Source organism: Hyla sarda, chromosome 1, assembly GCF_029499605.1.
Source record: "Hyla sarda isolate aHylSar1 chromosome 1, aHylSar1.hap1, whole genome shotgun sequence".
NCBI lineage: Eukaryota > Metazoa > Chordata > Amphibia > Anura > Hylidae > Hyla > Hyla sarda.
The window spans coordinates 561410927-561437213 of record NC_079189.1 but is presented as its reverse complement, the minus strand read 5'-3'; the positions used below and the strand labels follow the sequence as shown (position 1 = coordinate 561437213).

At 41.9% G+C, this 26287-nt stretch overlaps 1 protein-coding gene and 1 long non-coding RNA gene across 19 annotated transcripts in view; one reads left to right on the top strand and one right to left on the bottom strand.

The window, feature by feature from the left end:
• Window positions 1-26287, top strand: part of CELF4 (CUGBP Elav-like family member 4) — a 1140249-nt gene that overhangs the window by 576130 nt on the left and 537832 nt on the right. The gene's annotated exons all lie outside the window — the stretch shown is intronic.
• Window positions 5088-26287, bottom strand: part of LOC130293822 (uncharacterized) — a 91035-nt gene continuing 69835 nt past the window's right edge. Inside the window, exons 1-3 of one of the 2 annotated variants that reach the window (XR_008848307.1) lie at window positions 22790-22822; window positions 8644-8720; window positions 5088-5329 (exon numbers count right to left, since the gene is read on the bottom strand). This is a non-coding gene — a long non-coding RNA (uncharacterized LOC130293822). Of the gene's footprint in view, window positions 5330-8643; window positions 8721-22789; window positions 22823-26287 lie in introns of those variants that run through there. The other variant, XR_008848306.1, reaches the window with a different exon arrangement.

The window sequence follows — 26287 nt, the reverse complement described above, 5'->3', positions numbered from 1 at the left end:
AATTCTCTTCAGGACATTAGGAAGGTGGCACTGCCAGCAGAGGAATGCATGGACTTGTAGAACAATAGATAAATAGAATCTTTTAAAGACAAACAGGGATAGGCGATGCGTGTTTGATCGACCGCTGGGATGCCCACCAATCACAAGAATGAGGGTCTTGTGTCCTCCCACTTGGCTGAAATGGCACTGGGACTGCCACCAGTCCTTATCAAGTGCATGAGTGCGCATCTCTGGTGATGGTGGCAGGATATTTGGTTACATTTTTGTGCCGTTGACCAAGCCCGAGACTATATGGTTCAATCTATGGATTTTAAGAGGCCATACATTGAACGCTGTAGTGTCGCGCAAATCTGGGGCTTGGATGGCTCAGGTGGTGGCACAAAAATGGAAACATATATCCTGCCATCTGAGCCATCACTGGAATTAAGCTGTAAAGAGGTTGTCTACTGTATTCACTGCTAAGATAGTGTATAGCTGTTAGGGTGCAAAAGAAAACTATACCTTTCCTGGAGCTGATTGTGGTTGTAAAACGTACAAAATTGCACTTTTTTTTATAGCAAAGTGTCAAAGAGGCGGGGCTGTGCTGCTCAGGTGCCACAACCTGTCACACCTCCTGGCTGGCCCTCATCTCTAAGCCGCTCCTGGCTTAAGTACAGGCGTCTTTACATCAATAAAGGAAAGTCTGGAAGGTGAGGACAAGCAAGGAGGTGGGTCAGGCATGTGAGCAGCTTGGCTCCACCTCCTTGGCATTTGAGAAATAAAACTGGAGTTGATAATGGCGTTCAAATTTATTAAATTGCACTTTTATTTAATAGCCAAGCATCAAGGTCCCTTGGAAAGAGATACAGGGGTCTTTACACCAATTAAAGAGAGTCTTGAAGGTGAGGACAGGTAAGGAAGTGAGACAGGCTGTAGGACTTTAGCAGCTTGGCTCCACCTCCTTGACACTTGGCTGAGATAAAAAGATGGAGCTATAAGTTTGGCAAACCCCATCAACTCCAGGATAAGTATAGTTCGCTTTTATACCATAACAGCTATCCAATATGCAGTGCTTAGCAGCAAATACTGCTGTCGTCATGTGTCACAGAGGGGAATGAGGACCCTCTCAGGCACTAATGTTCAGGGGCAACTGTTATCTCTGCACCCCCCATTAACTACATCTTTGGCCCATGGGGCCCAAAGAATTAAACTCCTGAAAAAGATTCTGACATCTGGTCCTTGACTGTCAGGAAGAACATTTCAAAGTTATTTTCTGTGGTATTATTAGCACGTGCTGGCGAGAGTAAATACACCTTTTGGAGTCACAACCTTTGATGTCAGTCAATGCGCCTCTCTGACAGATGGGATCGATAGAGCCGGACATTAGCTGGGATAAAGCCACGTTCCAGTGATTCCTGTCCTGATTTCCTTCCTTGTAGTGACAGGGTGTAAAATGTACTTTTATACTGTGTGTGTGTGCGGAGAAGAATACCGTATATGTTTCCAACAACCGCCGTACCAATTGCCTATAAACAATGTATCCAGTAAACGTTCGAAAACCGTTGAATAGCCATTCCGTCATGTGTTATTATTTATTCCCTTTTGTTGGTGTGTTAGGAGCCACCCGCATACTACACTACTATTATATCCATAAAGAATATCAAATTCCACCATGCACCCATCATCAAATCACACCCACAGTTTAAAGCGTAGCTGTCATTTCAGGTGACAATTCAGGATGCACTGCCCTGTGTATGTACATGAGAAGCAGCACTGTTTCTGGACATTATATACAGTAACTTGTATTTGGGATTTTTCAGCAGATTTCTGCTCTGCAGGCTTCATCTATAATTTTCAGATCTCCCAGAGCTAGTGGACAGTTCTCCCTCCTCCCCTCTTCATAGACTTATATTGTAGACAAAGCTGAGCTGATTTTCAAATATGAAGATTTGAGCAGCAGAAAAGGGGTGGGGGATGGGGAAGGCTTGATAACAGGAAAATGAAGCATTTTGTCTAATAGGATATATGACAAAGTTTCACCAGGTCACTATGGGCACTACTCAATGATAGTCACATGGCCGACATTTATCATTGTCTTTGGACAGTTTTTTGTCAAAAAAGGCACCAGCAGGGTTTATTTGCTCCTTTTTGTTTACACATTTCTGCTGATTTTGAGTTGCAATCCACTGATTGTGGCAATACACATGATATGGAAGGGTTTTATGAACTGCCCCTTTTCACAAAAAAGGCACAAAGCCACTGAAAAGTCTCTAAAACTACACCGGCCCAGACTTAGCTTAGCTTTATAGGCCGGCATTTATCATTGTAGGTGTAAGTGAAGCATTTATCATTGTAGGTGTAAGTGAAGCATTTATCATTGTAGATGTAAGTGAAGCATTTATCATTGTAGGTGTAAGTGAAGCATTTTTCTACACTTTTTTTGTGTGCTGATAATGTGTAGAGGAACCAAATTTATTAAATGGTCACTGAGTATTTGATAAATTTTGTGCAGGTTACATTTTCTGAAATTTCTCTCTTCACATACACTAAAAAGCTAAGCTAAGTCTGGGCTGATTTGGTTATATAGACTTTTCAGTGGCTTTGCACCTTTTTTGGGCCTTTTTACAAAAAGGGCGCAGTTCATAAAACCCTTCCATATCATGTATATTGTCAAAATCAGTGGTTTGCAACTCAAAATCAGCAGAAATGTGTAACCCAAAAGGCACAAATAAACCCTGCTTGCGCCTTTTCTAGACATAAAAAAAACTGTCTAAAGACAATGATAAATGTCGGCCTATATACATGTTACCAGGACACTATGACCAATGTTATGTGACAGGTAATCTGGACACTACTATAAGATTGTCACTAAATATACTTACATCACTAGGATGCTATGGGGACTACAATATGACTGGTACTGTGGACACTACTATAAGATAGACACTATATATTTCTGTCATTAGGACACCATAGACACTACTGTGAGATCGTTACCATATCCTTACGTCACTAGGACACTATGTGACTAGGATAATGGAAGCTACATGCCATGTGGGGGAGTTGACACATGGGCATCAAAGTAATTATGCATCTTTTCCATTTTCCGTTTGAGCCAATGGAGGGGGGTGGGCTGAGGTCAACTAGGAACATATAGGATTGTGTGTTACTAGTGACAACCATTTCCATTAGATGAAGATGCTGTGCCCTTCGATGACCATGCAGGCTGGTAACTGCTGCTGCGTGGCACCACACAGGGAGCTGCCTCTCTCCGGAGAGGCTCTTGATGGAGAGCATTAGGTATGTATTTCCTTTGACCACAGCTAATTAATAAAGCTTTGCAAGCCAAGATTCCATACAGGAAATCAATGGCGTATGAATTCCCTTTTAGGTTCTTCAGAAGCACAGTTCCATATGCAAAGTGACAAGGTAGGACAATGCCAAATCGAAAATCTGTTTATTAATGTTCGTGTCTGTAATAATGCCCAGCGACATGCCTAAATAATAATCATTAACTCTTCTGGTGCTAGCACTATAACAATGCCTACTTATGGTATGTGCCTTACACATACCTTACAGATGAATGTACCGGGTAGGGATGAGCGAATCAAATCTGATGAATCTGAATTCTTTACAAATTTCAGGAAAAGTTTGATTTGCAACAAATGTGAATATCGTCGCGATTTGATCGCACAAATCGCTTCGTTAAAATCCATTGAGTGCGGTTCAGGCTCCAGGGCATCTAAAATGGCGGATCCACATGTCAGTACATGGGGCAAGAAATCCTGGGAAGGTGGGAACAAGAGTCGGTGGGATGACCCTGAATCACACGCTGCCTATCAGCAGCCAGTCACGATTGTGATGTCACAGCTCTATATTATCGACAGCCATTTTGCGGCCACTCACTTCAGCGTTCTATTGCAGAGAGAAAGGGAAAGAGAGCAGTGTGTGTTGCACAGAAAAGCATTTTTACAGCAGCGATTCACCTCAAGCCCAAATCCAGCCTAGAAGCACTGATAGGGAAGGGAGAGAGATTGAGAGAGAAAGTGCAATTGTGGGTGTATTACACAGCAACTGTGTGCTGCAGCACTGGTGTGTACAACAACTTAGAAGCTAATAGTAGCCAGGGTGAGTTAGGGTGAGCAGAGCATTGTCTTCTATTAAGTTTAATCTGTGCGTAAATCTAAGTGGTGTACCATTTTGTTCCTGTTAAAGTCTCAAGTGCCTAGATACTGTGAAAGGCCAGCCAAAAGTACACACCTGCTGGTGTTGTAGACAAATGCAGTTTTAAGTGTAGTTTAGTGTATCGCCCTCTCATAAGTGTAACAAATACGCACTCAGCTGGTGTATAAGTAGGTCAGGCAGGGACATTTTTTAAAAATGCGCTCATCTCTAGTACCGGGGATGTCACCACATATGAAACCTTTGTTTGGATGATGATGTCACAAAAGAAGGGCAGTGAGGTCACATAGTCTAAGTAGCAGGCTAGTTTGTGTGGTTGGATAAGGATGTAATTGTGAGGACAGTGAGGTCATAGATTCTATTTAGCAGGTTAGTCTGTGATTGGATGATGATGTCACATAGTGAGGACAGTGAGGTTACCGTAAGGTTACATTTTCTAAGTAGCCAGTCATTCCAGGGATGGACACTGATGTCACAGAGTGTACTGTAGGTCATTTGGCCGGACAAGCCTATGTAACAGGTTAGTCTGCGAATCATTGTTGATGGCATAGAATAAAGACAGTGATGTCACACATTCTCTTTTAGCTTGTCAGTCTGTAATAGTATGATGATGTCATAAGAGTACAGTGCAGCTGTACTATCTATGTTACAAAAAGCATACAGGTATTCTTTATAAATCATGTTTAGGGTCACATATTTTATCATTGTAGTCAGGAATCATCTTATCATCTTTAGCTCACGAAGCATAGAACAAGTACATATATATATATATATATATATATATATATATATATATATACTTGTTCTGTGCACTTGAGTTGCCTTACTTCTCTGGGACCCCATTATGGCTTTTATTACCCCCTCCCCCCCACCTTAATGTATTGTATATTAGCAACAATAATTGTAGACAGATGATTGAGTTGGAGTATTTTATTCTTATCATATCCATAGTGAAGATGAAAAAAAATGTCTTCCCATTGGTCGGGTTCACGACCCTTTGAGTTTTCCTGGTTTCTGTGGCTGCCGTAGGGTTATATATGCTAATAACCTGGAGGCATTTACAGTCACAGCACGACCATTGGAAGCCGGGCCAAGAAGAGTGAAATATCTCCGCTAATGGATGAACGGCCTATATTTTCATAATAAGAAGACTCTGCAAACTCCGAGCCTAGAAAAAAAGAATATTGATGAAGCAGTTGAGGACGTTCCTGAATGGAGATGAGTGATCGGACAGAAGATATACAGGAGAGCGATATATATAAATCACACCATCATTTTTATTCCCAACAGTCAAACAGTCAATGACTTTGTAATATTTAATAGCGCTATCAACCTCGCCACTTCCGTGACTTGAGAATACAGTTTTTTTCTTTCTAAATAAGGAGTCTTTGTGAACTTTGAGCCTATGGTGGGTGTAATCTTAAGAAGTGTGGATTTATTCAGGTCCAAACAATTGATCAAGATTTGTCATATCTCCAGCCTCGTGGATCCATAACATAGAGTCTCTAGTGCAGAGTGGACTGGTACAGTTATTGACTATACCGTACCAGTCCACTCTTTGCACTAGAGACTCTATGTTATGCATCCACGAGGCTGGTGATATGACAAATATGGATCAATTGTGAAATGATCATCACTGGTTTATTATGTTGGGAAATTTCCAGTTTCAGACCAGTAGTTTTATTTTAGAATAATTCACTCTATAGTGGTAGATTCAAGGAAGTGCAATAATGTTACAATATAGAACAAGGTGACACGCTGAACCAATGCGTCAATCAGATATGGAGACAACAGTAGGCGAAGGCTTTTATGTGGGTGTTATCCCATAGATTAGCTTTAGGTTAGCTTTATTTACTATTATTATTCATTTCTAATGGTTTCTGACAAGCATCCTCTTTATAGATTTACCTTAATTGGTAAAATTTAGCATCAATTAATTGTACAAGCGTATTTTGTAACATCATTAGAAGAGGAAAAATGCCTCTTTCTCCACTTATCAGACTTCGTTCCTGCCCCTCCCATTCTAGAGACAATGTGGACTGAAGGATCAGGTTACATATTGCCCATAAAAATCTATGGAGGGAAGAGAAAGAAGGATGGTGAGTGGGAGAACCAAAGGCAGACAGAGGTATATAGGGAGACTTCAGAGAGATTACATGAGCTTATAGTGAGTATGAGAGCTCACCTAAGTGCTGGACTTACGTGATTCCCTGCTCAGTACTGTTATATATTTTTTTCCATGCTGCCTCTGCTTCTGAGGGTGTACAATAGAGGCATAGGGAGACTGCAGAGAGACTACATGAGCTTATAGTGAGTAAGAGATCTCATCCCAGTGATGGAGATATTTTACTAATCAGTAGTGTTCTATAGTGTCTTCTATGCCGCTGCTGCTTCTGAGGGTGTCCTATAGAGATACAGAGATGGGAAGGACATCTGCAGAATAGAGAACATACTATTCTATATATTTCTATGCAAATCATTCATACATTTATGTAAATAAGACTCTGACAGTGCTGGGATAATGAGAGGAGGACATGAGTGAAAGACAAAGGGAAGAGCACAGATGTTCTGAAAAGCACCCAGCAAGGTTCTGCAATATTATAACACCATAATGCCTCTTTGTGTAGAGTATATGAAGAGCCTTCTGAGATGTCAGAACTAACTAAAAGAGATAATGGGCTCAATTGATTCTCCAATATAGTAATGGTCCTGATTTACTTCCTATTTTGACCCTGGAGAACCCATCGGACTATTGTTGAATTTGCAGTATAGCATTAGGAGGGTAACAATGTGGTGGTCTGCAATGATGAGCGTCAACATCGTCCTCTTCCGAAACGTCTCCATTACCTTTCTACCAGGAGCGATTCTACCCATGGGCCCTGAGGTATAAAGCGAGGCAATATCTTCTTATAGGCATCGCTCATGTTAGCGCAGTATCATAATGACAGTAACATACTGTTGTTTATTTCTGGGAACAGTTTCTATAAATTACTGCCATTTAGTGTAATAATTCCTTGCTGTTTTTTTGCACACCGTCTGGCTTGTTTAATATCTCTTGTAAATATCCATGTGAGCCGCTGACATTTATTTTCTTCCCATTTTTGACATCACAGAACACTTTACAGATCATCTCATGTGGATACTTTGGAAGCAGGGAAGCAGTTTAAAGAACCAATGAGGGAATTTACACTGAATTTTTGGTGTATATTTGTAGCAAAAAAGTCGCACTTGGGACTTTTAGTGGTACGTTGGCCTGCGCAATTTCTCACAAACCAGCAGTTTTTCACAAGTCCTGTTTTATGCTTAGCTATAGGCAGGGATTTACCAACTTCGACTTTTGTTCAAAAGTCTCAAAAAAGTTGTAAGTTAAAAAGTCGCAAATCTACACAAAAAAAACTAAGCTTACAAAAAGTAGCGTAAAGTCCCAACCACATCTAACACACGCTGGGTGCCCGCATCTATCACCCGCCGCCCACATCGATCACTAGCTGCCCGCATATACCACCCTCTGTTGTAAGACTACAAATCTCAGCATGCCCTTACAGTGAGGACATGCTGGGAGTTGTAGTCTTGCTAGCTGGCGGGTGTTAAATGTGGCCCGGCAGCGGGTGGTATATGCGTGCGGTGGGTGGTATATGCGTGGGGCGGGTGGTATATGGGGGGGAGATGTGGTGGTATACTGCGGGTGACGGGTGGTATATCCGAGGGGCAGTGGGTGATAGATGCGGGCGGGAGGTGGGGAGCGGAGCCGGTAGGGAACCATGAATATAATACTACAGCATTGTCATTTCATATTCCCCGCCTGGAGTTGTTATTGGCCGAGGGGTCTCGGCCAATTACAGCTCCAGAAGGGAAAAATTAAACTACAGTGCTGTAGTATTATATTCATGGTAGCCGGCCGGGGAGCGGAGCTCTTGTCACCTTCACTGCATGACTACAAATTCCAGCACGCCCTTACAGTGAGGACATGCTGGGATTTGTAGTTGTGAGGTGCGGGCAGGTGACAAGCGCTCCGGCTGTCCGGGAATGATGGGAGTTGTAGTTTTGCAACAGCTGGTGGCTAGTGATGAGCAGCAGGGGCCATGTTCAAATTTACGATATTTTGCGAATATATGGACGAATATTATTCCTTTGCGAAATTCGCATATTTGCTATGTTCGTTCTTGTTTTTTCCATGCGAAAATTCGTAATGAAATTTGCATAGTGCGCATGCGCGATGATATATTTCACCTAAAAGAAACAGTGTTCGGTCTGGAAGTGCCGATATTTGCATAAATATTCGCATAAATATTCGCATAAAAAAAACTATTCGTCATTACGAATATATATCACTATTTCTACATGTTCGCAAAATGCCGATATTCGCTGTAAAAATTTGCATTTCGAGTATTCGCGCTCAACACTACTGGTGGCACACTGGTTGGAAAACACTGTTCTAGAGGAAAGAAGGTTTCTACACCAGCACAGGCAGGGGTTCTTTACTGTAAAAGTAGTAAGATATGGAATGCTGGTCATCGACATATTCCTCGAATCCAAAGTATTCCTTCGCATCCATGTCTCTGAAAAAAGAAGAAAATAAAAGCTCAACAACCGAGTTAGTAATTTACCATAAAGTACGTAAAGCAGAGTGTTCCCAAACAGAAAGCCTCCAGGTGTTGCTGAACTACAACCCCCAGCATTTCCAGACAGACAAAGGCATTCTTTGAGTTTGCAACAGTTGGAGGCACTGGTTGGTAGGGAAACACTGGTATGAGTTTTTTTTTTTTTTTTTTTTTTTGCACATTGACTTGTGAAATCCTCTAACTTTTGTGCTAATTTTGCATCTAAGAAGTAATAAAAATGAGGGGAAAAAAAAAAAAGTTGTATCTGTTCCCAGCCTTAGCGTCATTTTCATGCCACATTCCATCTACGGTTACGGCTTCCCACTGTGTCTTTAATTGCTATCATGCTAATCTCTCTGTTAACGGGAATGTATCAAACTAATCACTGTTAACCCCTGGAGGGGAAGCTCAATAAGCGCCGCTCCCCCAGTATCCATTCATCACCGGGCTGGACAGCCTGCGGTCTGAGCTCCGTCGATACACCTTGCCATTCTTGTTAATACAATGTTACCATGGATCTGTTTGTCGATCAATACCACAGTGGGCAAGTCAATCAGGTCATCTTACAAAGATGAGAATGATACATTCGCCGTACAATGCTGGTCACATGAAAGACCGAGCTATCTGATGTCCTTCTCGTCCAGGAGCAACAGGGCATGTGTGCAGAGAATACAGAGAGGGAAAGCAATGGACGGTAAAGATGGAAGACTGACAGCCATGGGAACAGCATCCTTTGCGCTGAGAGTCTTAGACCATGTTCACATGACAGAATTTCCAAGCGGAATCCGGCAGAAATATTTCGCTTGGGAATTTATTGGCAGCAGATCCCCATTGTTTTCAATGGGATTTTGTTGCATAGTACACACCAGCGTAATTTGTGCGGCAGAAACATTTGTCTGGTTCCAGGCAGCGCTGTGTCATGTAATTCTATGAATCACTACTTACCTTTGTGGCAAAAACACCATAGTATCAACATTCTGCCTTTTTTTGGGAAACATCCCCAAAACACCTTAAAAAAAGGCCAAACTACAAAAAGCCAAGTGGGGTTGGAATTTTAGTGTTCCCTGTGGTCTACCTGCCAACATCAGGCCGCATGTGTTTTTGCCACGAAAAACTGTTGTGTGGCAGTATGATCCTAGCCTAAGGTTGTTATCGGAATTCTTACCTACTTCTATGTTACCTGCTCCTCTTTCTAGCTCCCATCAAGAGGCTGCAGAAGATTTTTTTTACATGTTTGGAACTTATTAAAAGCAGGGTGGTACAATCATCTCAGCAGGACAGGAAAAAGCTTGACGTGTTTTGGTGGTGGATCAGTCCTTAGTCATAAACAACTAGTAACTGATTTTTCTTGTACCCGGGGCAAAAATTTTAAATATTTTTTTTAGTAAGGAATGCATGTGTTTTTGCAAAATAATTTAAATAAATAAACTTGTTGTCTTGTTGTGCAGCTGTGTTAGCCATTTGTTTGAGTGTTTTTGCCCCAAAAAATACAAGTGGAAACCTATCCTTAGGTTGTTATTAGAATTCCTACCTACTCCTATGTTACTAGCTCCTCTTTCTGGCCCAATAGTCCCATCAACAGGTTGCAGAAGCTAAACGGAGCTGTGCAAGAACATCATAAGAGGGAATTGCTCTTCATGAAGCTCCCTTTTAAGTTTTGAGGTCCCTGAAACTTGGCTTTTTGTTGTAGCACTTGTACGATTCTCGTATTTATTCAAATGGATTTAGCCGCAGGCACAATCTATAAGCTACATGTTGCTTTTCTCTGTACGGTTGGATAAAGATTTGACGATCACAGCCCAGCAGTAACACAAAACTCTCATCACCTTTGAAGCTCATCTCTGTTTAAAAAAAAAAAAAAAGTTTTTTATTAAAAAAAAAAAAAAAAAATCCCATCTGGCTGATCACATAAATCTCCATCACGTGTGGTCTGATCAATATTGGAAAAATTGTTGTAGATATTAAAGTAGAATAAGACAGTCTCCAGGAAGGTGACAGAATCAAAGCTCTGGGCCGCTTGTATTAGAGAAGTGGCTTTATACACAGCACTAGGCAGCCTGTGATAGATCGGCCGGCTTGATAATAAATGCATGGACACCTGCTTAGTGGGAGTGATAATTCTCTATGGCACAGGACAGGGAGGGAAGTAAAAACAAGCTTTACATTGAATGTTGTCTAGAAACTGCAGCTTCAGGAAAGGAAATAACATAGTCACGTCCATCCCTTCTCCGCCAGCTGGAGTGTGGGCCGGCAGATGGGCCGCCGTATACAGACGTGAATCATGCACCTTCGAAGGGTTAGTGAGTGCCATAAGACTCTTTTACTAAATTAAGTAGTTGGGGGAGGAATTTTACTATGACATCATTTTCTAAAATGTACAAATGGCCCCCGAACCCAATGCACGATTTGTTATAGTGTTTTTTTTATATAGATTTTTATTATTATCATTATTATTATTATTATTATTATTTTTAGTACAGATGCCACAGCCAACTTTTTTTGTAAAAGAAATTCCACTATAATTTGCATGGAAATGGGCAGAGTTAGAATGTCTAAGGGTATGTTCACACTGCAGAATTTCAAAATGGAAATTCTGGTGCAGCAGCCCTCCTATTGTTTACAATGGGATTCTGCGGCAGCAATCACACTGATGAATTTCTGGCGGAATTTGAAATTTTAATTCTCCGCCATGGAAATTCTAATTGAGGACTACACAGAAAGAATCGACCTGTTCTTTCTTTTGAAGGATCTGCTCAGAGATGTATTGCCGTCCATGGTGACTGCACATATCAGAAGGTTCCTAGTGCTGACTGAATCAACTGGCGTTGCTGTTCATAGAATGTCCTCTTGGAATTTTCCCGTGTGGACATTTCGTAGTGTGGGCCTAGCCTTATAGCCAATCAGATCAGGCAAATGATCTCAGCACCACAGTGGTAGCAAGCTTGCAGCATAGTGTGAGGAACCGGTTTTCTAGATTGTCATGACATTGTAATATATAAATATATATATATATATATATATATATATATATATATATATATATATATATATATTAGCAGCAAGAAATTCCAGCGTGTGCTCCAGGGTAGATTTTTTACTTTTCTGAAGCATATTAAAAGCAGGGTGTACAAACTAATCAGCAGGGCAGGTAAAAGCTTGACATGTTTTGGCGGTGGATCACTCCTTAATAAACAACTAATATCTAGGTTTTCTTGCATCGGGGGTAAATATTTCAAATATTTAGTTTAGTTAGGAACCTAAATACCTAAGGCATTAAGAATCAAAGGCACATAATTCACTCTTAAACTGGTATTCTAGCCATTTGAAAAACGAAAAACAAAATATCCAATATTTTTTAGGGTAAATAAAACTCTATACTTGCCCTGCACCAGTCCCCTGCAGCTCCTTTTTGACTCATTCAGTCCCCTTCTCTCTTCTTTTGTCTTAAAAAATGAGCACTTGTTCCACGACCTTGTGACACAACAGCCACATGAGGACTAGCATTGTCTTGCATAAAGAGGAACCTAGGGCCAACCACACCAGCATATGGTCTCACAAGGGGTCTGAGGATCTCATCTCGGTACCTATTGGCAGTCAGGCTACCTCTGGCAAGCACATGGAGGGCTGTGCGGCCCCCCAAAGAAATGTCACCCCACACCATTACTGACCCACCGCCAAACCGGTCATGCTGAAGGATGTTGCAGGCAGCAGAATGTTCTCCATGGCATCTCCAGACTCAGTCATGTCTGTCACATGTGCCCAGTGTGAAACTGCTTTCATCTGTGAAGAGCACAGGGCACCAGCGGCAAATTTGCCAATCTTGGTGTTTTCTGACAAATGCCAAACATCCTGCATGGTGTTGGGCTGTAAGCACAACCCCCACCTGTGGACGTCGGACCCTCATACCACCCTCATGGAGTCTGTTTCTGACCATTTAAGTGGACACATGCACATTTGTGGCATGCTGGAGGTCATTTTGCAGGGCTCGGGCAGTGTTCCTCCTTCTCCTCCTTACACAAAGGCAGAGTTAGCGGTCATGCTGCTGGGTTGTTGCCTTCCTACAGCTTGATCCACGTCTCCTGATGTGCTTGCCTGTCTCCTGGTAGTAGCTCCATGCTCTGGACACTATGCTGACAGACACAGCAAACCTTTTTGCCACAGATCGCATTGATGTGCCATCCTGAATGAGCTGCACTACCTGAGCCACTTATGTGGGTTGTAGACTCTGTCTCATACTACCACTAGAGTGAAAGCACCGCCAGCATTCAAAAGTGACCAAAACATCAGCCAGGAAGCATAGGAACTGAGAAGTGGTCTGTGGTCACCCCCTACAGAACACCTCCTTTATTGTGGGTGTCTTGCTAATTGCCTATAATTTCCACCTGCTGTCTTTTCCATTTTCACAACAGCATGTGAAATTGATTGTCAATCAGTGTTGCTTCCTTGGTGGACAGTGTGATTTCACAGAAGTGTCATTGACTTGGAGTTACATTGTGTTGTTTAAGTGTTCAATTTATTTTTTTGAGCAGTGTAGTTCTGTATACCACCTGGAAATAAAAGAAAAACACCTCATGGGTGTAACACCTAAAATTCCCTCCCACAGCAATGCCCCTGAATAAGACAACAATAAAGAAGGATGGAGAAGAAACATAAGCAACAGCTGCATTGACCTTGCTCATCCACCCTCAGCTTATCTTGTTGTCTCTGCATATAAGACAGGAGATGAACCGTATGCGTAACTCCATGTTTCTATATTAACTATATAAAGAGAGTAAACCAAGAGTTAATCTGCGGAATGAAATCTGTACTCGTCCTGCGTCGTATCTCACAGCAGAACGCGACTTGGAGACGGCACTTTTACCAAAGCCCACTGAGGGTGCCAAAAGTGTACCGGAGACAGACGCCAAGACGTAATAGTCTCGTGTCTGATGGATGGCATCACTAAACGCGTTATTGCCATAGTTGTGGTGCTATAATAATTACACAAGACAACTCCTCACTATAGATCTTCTCTGACAGAAATGGCGATGGGCTGCGGAGACGGCTGGAATGGCAGCAGAAAAAAAAATAAGTGAACACTTGAAGAATGCATGGCATGTGAGGACGGACGCGTCTCAGGAGTCTTGCAGGAGCCCCTGGATTGAATAGTCAACGACTACTTTTGCCGGGCCACACATTACTTCATACACTCATACTGGATTCCAAGAGAGTCATGCTAGAGCCAGAAAAAAGTGCTAGGCTATTAGTCCGATAGCCTTGGGTGCCATAATAGAAGGAAACAAGTTTATATCTTAAGATGTAATGTTATATAGCTAACAAAAGAAATGAATTACTAAGATCTATGTTACTCTACCATGATCTATTTCTACCCAGAACCAGGAGACTTCCTTTATGTCTTTAGGGGTTTTTCACAACCTTTGTGCTTTCAGCTGTAGCAAAACTACAACACTGAATGTTTATATATGTTTATATATGGTGCAACATAGACTTTTATTAGAGAATAATAAAAGGTGAAGATTTTTGTGTATGCTTCTTGTTTTACCTATTTTTTAGGCCCAATTTTGTTTAAAAAATACACAATGATGTGGTTTCTATGTAATGCAGCCTACATTTCCCACAAATCCCCAGGCTGGAAGTGTGGTGTTTGAATACTGCACCTCGTTAGCTGCTAGTGCTTGAGGACACCCACGGGACTTAGTGGCTTGGTGTCAGTTTATGGAACTAACTCTAAGGGTGGACACATTCAGTATGGCTTTATAACGTGAGTGCTATTAGTCTGGAGTCAAGATCCTTATGTCTAGGAACCTTCACAGACATTAGTACCTTGCCTAGAGCTGCCACTGGTTGTGTAGATTGGGCAATGCACCTAATGTGATTTTAATGTAGGTGAGTAGACTTGAACCCATCAAAACGAGGTGTCATAGGTTTTGCAATAAGAAGGAGTCCAGGTTTTGTTGATGGGTCACTTCTCTACTCACTGTAGATAGTGTTAGGCTAATAGGGCAGTAGCCGTAGGCGCCATGACTGATGGGGACACAGGTGGATTATTTCTTTACTCTACTCTATTAGGAGTAGGAACAGTTTGGGAGTCTTAAAACAGGTGTCAGACCAATTTATGCGTTCGGCTCCTTCGTCTTTTTAGCACACGTGACAGAAAAGATTGACAAGAGCTTAAATTATTAAAATATTGTAATTTCCTTCAGTTTAAATTAAATGCGGGATTTTGTCAGAATGTATAACACCTGGAGCCATCACTCAAGGTGTAATGGGAAAGAGATTACATTTAATGTGCAAATAGAATTTTTAACCCTCTGCACAGAATAGTGTTGAGATGTGTCAATCCCCGGACAAGCTTATAGGGGAAATATGACACCAGGTAGGGAGTATAGAAGGAGACAGAGAAATGGACAATATGTGCACAAAACTGCTATGAAAGAGATAGAACTAAAACCATTCAGAGGCCTAACCCTTACACATACTCAGTAGGACTCATAGAGTTATGGAATCCTAAAATGTACTCAGCAGTAACCAAAGAGGGACTAAGGGGTCCTAACCTTAACACTATCTCGGCAGAACTCATAGTTTATTACGGAGAAAGCCTTAACCTAACAGTAGCTTAGCAGAACCTATGGAAAAAGGTGAAGAACCCAGAGCATGGGACTAAGGAGGCCCAAACACACTTTGCACTATTACTCCAGGATCATAGCTTCGAGTAATGGAGGCCAAACACTGTCCCAGAAGAACCCACAGCATGGGCTAAGCTCTACAGGATCCATAGTAGGGTTTATCACTGCAGGGTCCATCACATAACGTTAAGGAAGTTATAATATTGAGGGCCCAACAAAGTGCCTCGCTATGACAGTCCACTCTCTGATATCTGTGGGAAGTAAATTTAACCTAGACCAGACCATACATCTATCCTGTCGCCAATAACTCACGACTTCTCATACCACCAGTTTATGCAGTTGTAAGATTCCTTCCGATGGTTTGTCTTTACCTAGACCGCCCCACCCCCTCCCTTCTCCTCTTCTTGCATTCCAAGAAAATATATTTTTCAAATGTCCCACCTCTGTTTGTCAGCTCATCTCCTGCTGTTCTCCAGGAGAGCAGGATTGCAGAATATCACCTTTAATACATCATTGTCTAACCTAAGTGTCCCCGGCCTGCTCCCAGCACAGCAAAGATATTACATAGAGCAAGATGATGGTGTATTTATCACCGGGGACAAATTAATGCAGCTGGAAGGTCGGTCCTGTATATCAGAGCCACATCCCTGTTACCGGGAGCCGCTTGATCCACGTAGACTTCTGGGCCCCTTAATGATGATGATTAACACTTCGTGATTAGCGCCATCACCGTCTATATTCACCATACAAGAAAAAAAAACATAAAACCCTGAAGGGCAATGACATGATGACTATTAAGAGATATAAAAAAAAAGCAGTGGCAGCAATAACCGTGCCAAGTGTTAAACATGGGGTGATGGCACATTCTTGATTGCCGATTCGGCAGAGGATGATGACTCGTTGTATCGAGACGTACGCTGGGCATTTGTCAGACAATTCCTAGAAAAGGTAAATAAAAAAGCTGTCGATCAACTGGATGGTAACATAATGCTGACATGACCGGACTACCACATCATGCTACTAGAAGTTTCTGCACTGGAGATGACAACCAATTGGCTGTTGGCTGTGGCAAAAGAATAATGACGGGGCAATGAATTGTTTGTTTAAATGAGAAAAAGATGGTGGAAGTCTATCTTTATTTAACCAGATTGTTACAACTTAAAAAATTTGGTTTAATATTTCTGCAACAGGAGGAAAGGTTCGTCTTTCAAGTAGTACTCTTTGTGAGGTCCAGTTGGGGATAGTATAACAGTAATAATATTCTTAGTATCATATTATAGTAGTTATTTTCTCTTAAAAAGAAGGTAGTATTATAGTAGTTATATTCTTGTACATAGGAGCAGTATTATAGTAGTTATATTCTTGTACATAGGAGCAGTATTATAGTAGTTATATTCTTGTACACAGGAGGCAGTATTATAGTAGTTATATTCTTGTACACAGGAGGCAGTATTATAGTAGTTATATTCTTGTACATATAAGCAGTATTATAGTAGTTATATTCTTGTATATAGGAACAGTATTATAGTAGTTATATTATTGTACATAGGAGCAGTATTATAGTAGTTATATTCTTGTACATAGGAGCAGTATTATAGTAGTTATATTCTTGTACATAGGAGCAGTATTATAGTAGTTATATTCTTGTATATAGGAGGCAGAATTATAGTAGTTATATTCTTGTATATATAGGAGCCACTATTATAGCAGTTATATTCTTATACATAGGAGCAGTATTATAGTAGTTATATTCCTGTATGTATAGGAGGCATTATTATAGTAGTTATATTCTTGTATATAGGGAGCAGTGTTATAGTAGCTATATTCTTGTACATAGGGGCAGTATTATAGAAATTGTATTCTTGTACATAGGAGCAGTATTATAGTAGTTATATTCTTGAACATAGGAGCAGTATTATAGTAATTATATTCTTGTATATAGGTGGCAGTATTATAGTAGATATATTCTTGTATATAGGAGGCAGTATTATAGTAGTTATATTCTTGTATATAGAGACGGTATTATAGTAGTTATATTCTTGTATATATAGGAGGCAGTATTATAGTAGTTATATTCTTGTATATAGGAGCAGTATTATAGTAGTTATATTTTTGTACATAAGGGGCAGTATTATAGAAATTATATTCTTGTACATAGGAGCAGTATTATAGTAGTTATATTCTTGAACATAGGAGACAGTATTATAGTTGTTATATTCTTGTACATAGGAGCAGTATTATACAAGTTATATTCTTGTACATAGGAGCAATATTATAGTAGTTATATATATTTTTATATAGAAGGCAGTATTATAGTAGTTATATTCTTGTACATAGGAGCAGTATTATAGTAGTTATATTCTTGTATATAGGAGCAGTATTATAGTAGTTATATTCTTGTACATAGGAGGCAGTATTATAGTAGTTATATTCTTGTATATAGGAGCAGTATTATAGTAGTTATATTCATGTACATAGGAGCAGTATTATAGTAGTTATATTCTTGTACATAAGAGGCAGTATTGTGGTAGTTATATTTTTGTACATAGGAAGAAGTATTATAGTAGGTATATACTTGTGCATAGAGGAAAGTTAGATTTTTGTTCAGAGGAGGCATCATTATAATATTTGGGGGACTATTCCTAAACCTAGACCTTCTACAGAAGACAAGACATCTTTGTACCCAAAGCGCCTGAAGTGCGGCCAGTCTCTGTACCTTCCAGATTCAGTATATGTTTTTTTTTTACTTAAGGCTTAATTAAGCAGAAGGAAAATCTCATAAACATGTAGTTTCATTCAGAACGCTGTCACGGGGGAGGCCCGAAGCCAGATCTCTGTTAGGTGAGATTAGCAAGAATACCACTTGGCTGAGCTCAGGAGAAGTCCCAAGATTGAACGCGGGGAGATGGGCGATATCAGCTGCCAGACACATTTTTTTTCCTAGTCAATGTGTTGGTGCTTCATTCCCAGACATCTATCTTCCCTGAATGACATATCACACTATTGCAGAGTTCAGTCTAAAGACCTCCAGATTTGGTTCTGTAGCTTCATATCACAGATTTATTTTATCTACTACCTTCACCCACCATAACCATCCTCCTCCTCCTGAATGTTTTATCTGGATTTATGGACATCCGACTCTTACAGCCATTGTTTACTGAAGAACAAGAATAGAAGAAAAAGTTGCAACAGCATTCTAAATATTTATTGTATTTATAGAGATGTTTCTCCTAATATTCTTCTACTGCTTTCCAGCTTACCAATGGTTCAGAATAGCCAAAGAGGATATACATGCCAAGTTACTACCTACCAAACAAGATTAGAATAGTGAAGTTATCCAAGAAGCTGTATTCTTCCAAAAACAGCGCCACTCTTATCTCAGGTTGTGTCTGGTATTAAAGCTCACTTCCCCACAAACTGGGGACAAGAGTGGCGATATTTATTAAAGAAAGAAGCATTTTTTTTAAATCCTGGATATTAGTGAGTGCAGCTCTGGAGTATAAATCAGGACAAAACTCAGGATAAGTATAGGATAAGTAATGTAATGTATGTACACAGTGACCCCACCAGCAGAATAGTGAGTACAGCTCTGGAGTATAAATCAGGACAAAACTCAGGATAAGTACAGGATAAGTAATGTAATGTATGTACACAGTGACCCCACCAGCAGAATAGTGAGTACAGCTCTGGAGTATAATACAGGATATAACTCAGGATCAGTACAGGATAAGTAATGTAATGTATGTACACAGTGACCTCACCAGCAGAATAGCGAGTACAGCTCTGGAGTATAATACAGGATATAACTCAGGATCAGTACAGAATAAGTAATGTAATGTATGTACACAGTGACCCCACCAGCAGAATAGTGAGTACAGCTCTGGAGTATAATAGAGGATATAATTCAGGATCAGTACAGGATAAGTAATGTAATGTGTGTACACAGTAACTCCACCAGCAGAATAGTGAGTACAGTTCTGGAGTATAATACAGGATATAACTCAGGATCAGGATGATATGTCTGTTTTGGCTTAAGACAGGCCCTGTGTTGTGAAAACATAGAAACACTTTTTACAGTAACATGCATCAACTCTAGGTTGTAAGAAAATCTCTAGTGCCTCGGACGTTCCTATTTTGCATGCGCGTGACAAAGTTAAAGGTAGCACTGAGCTAAGTATAGAGAACTAAAAGTGGCACATATGATCCATTTTAATAAATGGACACGTAATCTTTCATGGCAGTCAGCAGAAGGTTGATCAGACATGATGGATATTGGGCTGAACTGGTTGGCTAATGGACAAATGTTGATTCATGAAAATGAGTGGTGAACCTCATGTCTAACTTATTAAATATCAATGTGTTTTGCTGGCTCGATTATTGAATAACCATGGAAGACCAGAAAACCAGGCTCCAGTCCAAGAGCGATAGTAGTAAACTGTTATTGTATGCAGGGCCGGCCTTAGGTGTTCAGGCGCCTGGTGCGAGCTAGCCTTGTGGCGACCCCCCCCCCCCCCCCATAAACGTACACAAAGGGGAAAACAATCTTTGTGTCAAATATATTATTTTTAAATATTTAATCAGTCCCCATGCCCCCTTAATCAGTCCCATGTACCCCTTCCCCACATTAGGTGCAGTATAGTTCCCCACATTAGGTGCAGTATAGTTCTTCACATTAGGTGCAGTATAGCTCTGCACATTAGGTGCAGTATAGTTCTCCACATTAGGTGCAGTATAGTTCCCCACATTAGGTGCAGTATAGTTCCCCCACATTAAGTGCAGTATAGTTCCCCCACATTAGGTGCAGTATAGTTCCCCCACATTAGGTGCCATATAGTTCCCCACATAAGGTGCAGGATAGTTCCCCCATATTAGGTTGGCAGTATCGTTCCCCCACATTAGGTGCAGTATAGTTCCCCCACATTAGGTTGGCAGTATAGTTCCCCCACATTAGGTGCAGTATAGTTCCCTGAATTAGGTAGTAGCAGGTTCCCCACATTAGGTAGAAGCAGTTTCCCCACATTAGGTAGAAGCAGGTTCCCCACATTAGTTAGAAGCAGGTTCTCCACATTAGGTAGTAGCAGGTCCCCCACATTAGGTAGAAGCGGGTTCCCCACATTAGGTAGTAGCAGGTTCCCCACATTAGGTAGAAGCGGTCTCCCCACATTAGGTAGAAGCAGGTTCCCCACATTAGTTAGAAACAGGTTCCCCACATTAGGTAGTCGCAGGTTCCCCACATTAGGTAGCAGCAGGTTCCCCACATTTGGTAGAAGCAGGTTCCCCACAATAGTTTGAAGAGGTTCCCCACATTAGGTAAAAGCAGGTTCCCCACATTAGGTAGAAGCAGGTTCCCCACATTAGGTAGTAGCAGGTTCCCCACATTAGGTAGAAGCAGGTTCCCCACATTAGGTAGTAGCAGATTCCTCACATTAGGTAGTAGCAGATTCCCCACATTAGGTAGGAGCAGGTTCCCCACATTAGGTAGTAGTAGCAGGTTCCCCACATAAGGTAGAAGCAGGTTCTCCACATTAGGTAGTAGCAGGTTCCCCACATTAAGTAGTAGCAGGTTCCCCACATTAGGTAGAAGCAGGTTCCCCACATTAGGTAGTAGCAGGTTCCCCATATTAGGTAGAAGCAGGTTCCCCACATTAGGTAGTAGCAGGTTCCCCACATTAGGTAGAAGCAGGTTCCCCCCGGACTCACACACACATGCACACACACACAGACAGATACCCACACACACAGACAGACAGACACCCACACATGCACACACACATGCACACATAGACACACTTACCTGTCCTGCGCTGCATTCTCCTCTACGGCGTCGGCCAGACAAGTGACGCCACTGAGGTCCTCCTGTGCGGGTCTGCGGAGGGACGTCACATGTGCAACGTCCCTCTTCAGACTCGGGCCGGCCAGCCAACCAGAGACGCGGAGGAGGGCGTGGTAAGTGAAACCTCCCTGTGTAATGAAGAAAACTGTGCCCTGAAGCGGAATGTGACCCTCCGCATAAGGACACAGTTGAGGGAGGGTAGTGGGAATGGAATGAGAGGGAGCGGCCTGCAAAGCAGAAAACTGTGTCCCTGTGCGGAGGGTCACATTCTGCTACAGGGCAAAGTTTTCTTCATTACACAGCGCTGAATGTCTGAAGAAGTTACCTGCCCGGCACTTCACACCGGAACTGCACGTCGGGCAATACAAATTATATTTTCCTGGTGCGAGCTGTGTCGGCAGCCCGGCGCCCCTGTTGCTATGGCGCCCTGTGCGGCCGCACAGCTCGCACACCCCTAAGGCCGGCCCTGGTTGTATGTCAGGTTAACCATCAGTAGAAGAAAGTCAATGGGGACTTAAATGGGCGCTGTCAGACACAAAAACTTTTTATATATGGTATATCTTGGCAAAACATTTACCTTTCTAAAATACTTCATTCGAAATATTTATTTCCTTTTTATACAAATCATGGCTTATAAAATTGTGGCTTTGTCTCATAGGACAGAAGAGAGCACAGAGGAGTACTATGAGAAAGGAGAGAGCACAGAGGAGTGCTATCAGACAGGAGAGAGCACAGAGGAGTCCTATCAGACAGGAGAGAACACAGAGAAGTACTATCAGACAGGAGAGGGAACAGAGGAGTCCTATCAGGCAGGCGAGATCACAGAGGAGTCCTATCAGACCAGAGAGAGCACAGAGGAGTGCTATCAACAGGAGAGAGCACAGAGGAGTACTTTCAGACAGGAGAGAGCACAGAGGAGTGCTATCAGACAGGAGAGAGCACAGAGGAGTACTATCAGACAGTAGAGAGCACAGAGGAGTCCGCTCAGACAGGAGAGAGCACAGAGAAGTACTATCAGACAGGAGAGAGCACAGGAGTACTATCAGACAGGAGAGAGCACAAAGGAGTGCGATCAGACAGGAGAGAGCACAGAGGAGTGCTATCAGACAGGAGAGATCACAGAGGAATACTATTAGACAGGAGAGAGCCCAGAGGAGTGTTGTCAGACAGGAGAGATCACAGAGGAATACTATTAGACAGGAAAGAGCACAGAGGAGTTATATCAGACAAGAGAGAGCACAAATGAGTACTGTCAGACAGGAGAGAGTACAGAGGAATGCTATCAGACAGGAGAGAGCACAGAGGATTACTATCAGACAGGGGAAAGCACATAGGAGTCCTATCAGACAGGAGAGAGCACGGAGGAGTTATATAAAACAGCAGAGATCACAGAGGAGTTATATCAGACAGGAGAGAGCACAGAGGAATGCTATCAGACAGGAGAGAGCACAGAGGAGTACTATCAGACATAAGAGAGCGCAGAGGAGTCCAATCAGACATGAGAGAGCCCAGAGGAGTGCTATAAGACAGGATAGAGCACAGAGGAGCACTAGCCCATCCTCACTTACTGGACTTTGTCCATGCCTGTCCTTCAGCTTGGATAAAGCCATGATTTCTATAAAAAAGAATAACAAACATTAAATAAATAACTTTTTCTTACGAAGAATATTAGAAAAGTTAATGTTTTGCCAAGATTTACAACATATAAAAGTTTTTGTATCTGACAGTGCCCTTTTTAAAAAATATATGAGATGAAAGCTTTGGCCATACATAAACACCTGTTTTTTACTACTCTTTTGAGAAAGAGAACATCTTCTATCCCAAGGCTACCAGGATACCTAATGGTTTCTTATTCCATCTTATATTTGTTTGCATTCTATGGTCTTCTCCTGTCCCCTCTCCACCATCTTTCATGTCAACATCTTGATCAGCAGCCAAGATTCACAGAGGAAAATAAGTACATTGAGTCTCTCTTCGCAGGTATGGCCTATTTCCGTGACTTTAGTGAGTCGGCATTGCAGAACAATCACAGAAAGGAGAGAGCACAGAGGAGTGCTATCAGACAGGAGAGAGCACAGGGGAGTCCTATCAGACAGGAGAGAACACAGGAGTACTATCAGACAGGAGAGGGAACAGAGGAGTCCTATCAGGCAAGCGAGATCACAGAGGAGTCCTATAAGACCAGAGAGAGCACAGAGGAGTGCTATCAGGCAGGAGAGAGCTTATAGGAGTGCTACCAGACAGGAGAGAGCACAGAGAAGTGCTTTCAGATAGGAAAGAGCACATAGGAGTGCTATCAGACAGGAGAGATCACAGAGTAGTGCTATCAACAGGAGAGAGCACAGAGGAGTACTATCAGACAGGAGAGAGCACAGAGGAGTGCTATCAGACAGGAGAGAGCACAGAGGAGTACTATCAGACAGTAGAGAGCACAGAGGAGTCCGCTCAGACAGGAGAGAGCACAGAGAAGTACTATCAGACAGGAGAGAGCACAAAGGTGTGCTATCAGACAGGAGAGAGCACAGAGGAGTGCGATCAGACAGGAGAGATCACAGAGGAATACTATTAGACAGGAGAGAGCCCAGAGGAGTACTGTCAGACAGGAGAGATCACAGAGGAATACTATTAGACAGGAAAGAGCACAGAGGAGTTATATCAGACAAGATAGAGCACAGAGGAGTACTGTCAGACAGGAGAGAGCACAGAGGAATGCTGTCAGACAGGAGAGAGCACAGAGGAATGCTATCAGACAGGAGAGAGCACATAGGAGTCCTATCAGACAGGAGAGAGCAAGGAGGAGTTATATCAGACAGGAGAGAGCACAGAGGAGTACTGTCAGACAGGAGAGAGCACAGAGGAGTGCTATCAGACAAGAGAGAGCACAGAGGAATGCTATCAGACAAGAGAGAGCACAGAGGATTACTATCAGACAGGAGAGAGCACAGAAGAGTACTATCAGACAGGAGAGAGCACAGAAGAGTACTATCAGACAGGAGAGAGCACATAGGAGTCCTATCAGACAGGAGAGAGCAAGGAGGAGTTATATCAGACAGGAGAGAGCACAGAGGAGTACTGTCAGACAGGAGAGAGCACAGAGGAGTGCTATCAGACAAGAGAGAGCACAGAGGAATGCTATCAGACAAGAGAGAGCACAGAGGATTACTATCAGACAGGAGAGAGCACAGAAGAGTACTATCAGACAGGAGAGAGCACAGAAGAGTACTATCAGACAGGAGAGAGCACAGAGGAGTACTATCAGACATAAGAGAGCGCAGAGGAGTCCAATCAGACATGAGAGAGCCCAGAGGAGCACACAGGATAGAGCACAGAGGAGCACTATCAGACAGGAGAGAGCACAGAGGAATGCTATCAGACAGGAAAGAGCACAGAGGATTACTATCAGACAGGAGAGAGCACAAAAGAGTACTATCAGACAAGAGAGAGCACAGAGGAGTACTATCAGACATAAGAGAGCGCAGAGGAGTCCAATCAGACATGAGAGAGCCCAGAGGAGTGCTATAAGACAGGATAGAGCACAGAGGAGTACTAGCCCATCCTCACTTACTGGACTTTGTCCATGCCTGTCCTTCAGCTTGGATAAAGCCATGATTTCTATAAAAAGGAATAACAAACATTAAATAAATAACATTTTCTTACGAAGAATATTAGAAAAGTTAATGTTTTGCCAAGATTTACATCATATAAAAGTTTTTGTATCTGACAGTGCCCTTTTTAAAAAAATATCTGAGATGAAAGCTTTGGCCATACATAAACACCTGTTTTTTACTACTCTTTTGAGAAAGAGAACATCTTCTATCCCAAGGCTACCAGGATACCTAATGGTTTCTTATTCCATCTTATATTTTTTTGCATCCTATGGTCTTCTCCTGTCCCCTCTCCACCATCTTTCATGTCAACATCTTGCTCAGCAGCCAAGATTCACAGAGGAAAATAAGTACATTGAGTCTCTCTTCGCAGGTATGGCCTCCGTTGGGAGACAATGGCTATTTTCCGTGACTTTAGTGAGTCGGCATTGCAGAACAATCACAGATCTAGCAGCAGGACAGGGCTTTGGCTCCTGTACAATGCAACATACTGTATGCAATAAACCGCTAACTGCTTTCAGTTTTGAGTCCTTTTAAATAAGAAGAGTTAAGTTTGCCAGAAAAGGTGTGGGGGAAATTAATATGTAAAACCCTTGGAATCAGCAGGCCTATCCTCTGAGTTCCAGATGATAATGCCAAGACATTGGAAAATGTCAGCCACATCTACAGAGAGAACCAGAGTCTTGATTAAAGAAGCTGCGGGGCCAGGCTCATTTCCCATACAGAAATCTCACTCATATGCCAGCCCATGACCTTACCTCTCAGGCAGGAGCCCCGGGAAGGAGCCTTGATATTGTTATGCTAATTGGTTGGTGCAGGGCGTCTTGTGTTATTCCAAAGTTTTCAAAATACCCTAGAATTTGGATGGAAAAGTCAGAAACAAAGCAGAGTCGAGAGGTCACCAAGAGAGTATTCGATGACGGATCATCTAGACTGCAGATCAGTTCTGTCATAAGATAAAAATAGGATACAAAAGCCTTTGCTTGATAATGAAAAGTGAAGAGTTTTCTCTTCTGTAGCTTAGTGCTACTTCAGCAATATTTCATAAAGTTCAATTTTTTTATAAAAAAATTTCCACAATTTATATAGTTGTTTTTTCAGAGTAATTTGATCCCCAATATACACTGCCCATCTTCCCCATGAGGTGGTCATCCAAGGGTGAAGGTCCAAGAAAGAGTGAGGCCCATGGAGCCAAGATTTCAGTAATAGACACAAATGGGAAGTGAATATTTTCTCACCTAGAGGACTTTTTTTTTTTTATAATTCATTACTTTTTGAAAAGGCATGATGGTTCTGGTTGGTGCCCAATGTCCATAGTTGATCATCTGATGAATAGCTTATTGTATATTAGCATATAAAATGAACACATACTACAGACTGTGCATTAAAGCCAAAATTTTGTAGAGAATGTTGACCAAAATATTGTTGGCTGGAAACCAACAGAAACGATCTCCAATCAAC